The following is a 3,725-nucleotide window of genomic DNA, read 5'->3' on the forward strand; positions in this document are numbered from 1 at the left end:
GCATCTACACACCGTCTCTTCTTCACGGCTTCTTTTTATTCCCCATCAGCGAGCACCCTAGCATCAAAGGAAGCTACTGCAAGACCATGAGCCTCTGCTTCCTGCCGCTGGGAGGGTCGATGTTGTGCGAACAGTCATGGAGGATGGGAGGACGTAGAGGATGTTGTGGTCTGCTGCTCAAGGATGGCGTACGACGGTCGTGTATAGGTTTTAGGGAGGCCCTGTGGCGCTGTAAGGAGGCCGCCGCCGCCGCCGCTGCCATCCATCACCTCGAGAGGCATGCGATCCTCGCGTGCTCCCCTGCCCCACGCGGACATCACTGAATTAGAGGGCCTCAAGGTCGTTCTTCGGAGCACCAGCCCGTTTAGTGTTGGGCTGGCCGAAACGCTTGAGGCAGAGTGGTAAAAAGGCTGCGGGGCACGCGCAGTGAAACGACGGGGCGATCCACAATGTTGAATGAGCTAATCGAACGGTTTACAGAGCCAAATCGCTGTGGAAGGGCCTAGGTGGCTGCGTTTTACTGTTTTTCAATTGTGCATTATAGCTTGCTTATCCACTGTTCACTCCAAATTATCAGATCTATATTAATGCTTAAATTAATGTAGAATAAACCCAATGCCTATGAAGAAATTTAGTTCTGCATTGTTCTTGTAAGTATCTGTTGTCCTTATATTTGTCAGCTCGTTCTTCATGTACACTTTGCAGCTTATTTTCCCTTCTCCTCCATTTTTCTACACATCAGATCTACATTTACTCTTGTGAAAATATTGAATAAAACCAATGTTACTGAAGAAGTTTAGCTCCGCATTGCTCTTGTCAGTGCCTTCTGCCTGTATGTTGTATCTACATTTGTACTCTGCATCTTAAGTTAAATAATCGCCATTTGTTCTTATATTTTCACATCTATATTTACTCTTAAAAAAATGTAGAATAAAGGCCTCTTGAAGAAGAGTGTGAGGTAAACTTCTTGAATTGCCCCCCCATCAATATGGACAAGGCCTTTATAGAGCCTGTCCTCACTACTAATGTAAGTTTGTACTCCTCGAGCCTTCAAACTTTGTTGTTTATATTTGGATAGCTATGAGTGGAAATGCTGTTTATTTTTGTCGTCTGCATCAAATTGCTTGTTCAAAGTTTATAAAGTAGAAGTACATAAACATAAGTTTGTTGTTCTCAATTTTTAGTGTTTAGTTGTACAATCTAGTTCCTTATTCGTACCATGTAAATTAAACTAAACATAGCAAGTTATCTTCTTTAGCACTATGTGTATGCTTGTGTTCTTGATCTGTAATCCAGTGGTGTGGTGAGACTACCAACAACAACACAATGTCATATCCTGCTATGTCTCAACTATGAACAATGCCATATTATATTAATGATATTTAAATCGTGTCTCTTTATTTACCAATCTGAAATGGTATAAATTGACAGTACACTCACCATTCATGCTTATATGTTGTTTAGAACTACATCTATGCTTGTATTCTTGATCTGTAATCCAGTGGTCTGGTGAAGCTGGCCGCTCCTGCACAATGCCATTTCCTGCTGACTTAACTATGAACAATGCCTATTATGTTAATGCTATTTTATACCGTGTCTCTTTATTTCTGACAAACAAATGAGATGAATTGATAGTGCTGATGCTTATACGTGCAAAACCTGTTATCTACCTACTTGTTTCTCTTTTAGGGTGACATCACTGCTGCTAGGAAGAACTGCCACAATGATAGTGAGACGAACCCATTGTTTGTCCCTCTAACACATATTCCAGAGGAGAAGGCAAAACATATTGAGGCTAGGGATACAACCACGAAGTCACATCTTGATGTAGTGTCAAACTTACTTAGTGACACAAGCTCGATGAAGTCGCCGCCTGAATCTGTTCGACTTCTTCAGTCTGAAATTCAAGCAGAAATCCATGCTTCCGCTCAAATACGGCTGGAACAACAATCTCTATGCAAGATTAACCATAAGTACAAGACGTTTATTGATGCTATGCAGCTTAAGTTGGTGGATATGAGCGCCAAAGAAGCGCAGTCTCATCAGGTTGCTAAGCTGCTTGCGCTGCAGCTGCTGGGCCGGGCTAACCTTTCTTCAACTGTGTTGAAGTGCTGTCGGTTCTGTTTATTATTTTGTCCGTTCCACTGGTGGCGACCTGCCCAGTTTATGTAATCTGCTGTATGGTTGCCCTTTATTATCACTGGCGGCGAACTTTGATGCCGAGGGGATGTAATATGCTGCAATTTCTTTGTTGTATAGTCTAGGTTTATTCTTGGTCGGTATGTTGTAATTTAGGCCGGAAGGTTCAGTGGATCTCAGTGTTGTCGGTCTTCAGGTCGGCCCGTTACTCATATGGGCCAAAACGTGGGCCTATAATCATCTTGGGCCATTAGCAGGTCTAAACCTTATGGTTGTTTCCCGCCTTTAACAGGCCGAGTAAAGTTCTAGCCAGCTGGGCCAGAGAATACAATGGGCTTTTAACAGGCTAAAACCTAGATTGGGCTAGCGTTGAGCCGAAAAATTCACGGGCCAACACATGCCGAAACTGCCTAAGGCCCATGTTTGGCCCAAATAGGACGAGTAGTTAACATGCCAAAATATATCTCGGGCCTGTTTGGCCCAATAAATTATGGGCTTTAAGCAGGCCGGTATCCACGCGGGCCATAGGCCCAAAAGTGTCACGGGCCATTATCAGATGGGCTGTAAGCAGGCCGGATTCAACGCGGGCTGTAATTAGGCCCAATTGTTACACAGGCCATTAACAGGCCGATAGGCCAGGTTGGCTGAAATTTATCCACGAAGACTACGGGCCATTAAGAGGCCTAAAGTTACTTCAGACAAGAAATAGCCAGTTTCTGCATGGGTCGTTAAATGGCCTAAAGTTAAACCGGGCCGACAACGTCCCAGATACTCCACGGGCCGCTAACAGTCTGAAACTATTATCGGGCCGAACTGGTAAATGGGCATTTAACAGGCTGAAATACAAGCCTGTCTTAGAATGGGCCCAAATGTACAGTGGCCTGTTAACGGGCCTGATCCGATATGTGCCGTAATTTGGCCCAAAACTCGGCAGGCTGTGAACGGGCCTGATCAAATATGGGCCTCAATTTGACCCAAAACATGGCAGGCTGTTAACGGGCGAGCCCACTAGTGTCTGAAAAAACATGGTGGGCCTTTAGCTGGGCAGGCCTTTTCACCGGAATGGGCCTCTATTGGGCCGGCCACGTGTCGACGTATCATAGGTGCCTCCTGTCCAATGAGTGGATGACATATGTCCCAACGAGGAGCTGACACGTGGTTCCATTGGCCAATGAGAATTTTACACGTGGAAAATCCCCATTGGTCCGGGCTGTTAACGGGTTATCGGATCCAAAACCGGACACGATAGCTTAACGGTGAGCCGTTACGGTCGGTGCCATGTGTCGGTCACCCTTGACGAAAGCACTTCTATGACGCGCAATTTATCGTCATGGAAGTGGACACTTTCGTGATGATAATTTTGGTAATGTCATGGAACACTTCTACGACATCACAGGTATGACTATCTTGATTCTGTCATAAAATCGTTATGGATGTACATGCATGAATGAAAACATGACCTACTATGACAAACACGTATCATCACGGAAGTGTATTCTTTTGTAGTGTTATAACACGCTATTAAAAATCAGAACTCTTACCCCGCTAAGAAAATGATATTTTAAACGTGGCTACTCGATCTATGG

This window comes from Aegilops tauschii, chromosome 5 (genome assembly GCF_002575655.3).
Source record: "Aegilops tauschii subsp. strangulata cultivar AL8/78 chromosome 5, Aet v6.0, whole genome shotgun sequence".
Lineage (NCBI taxonomy): Eukaryota > Viridiplantae > Streptophyta > Magnoliopsida > Poales > Poaceae > Aegilops > Aegilops tauschii.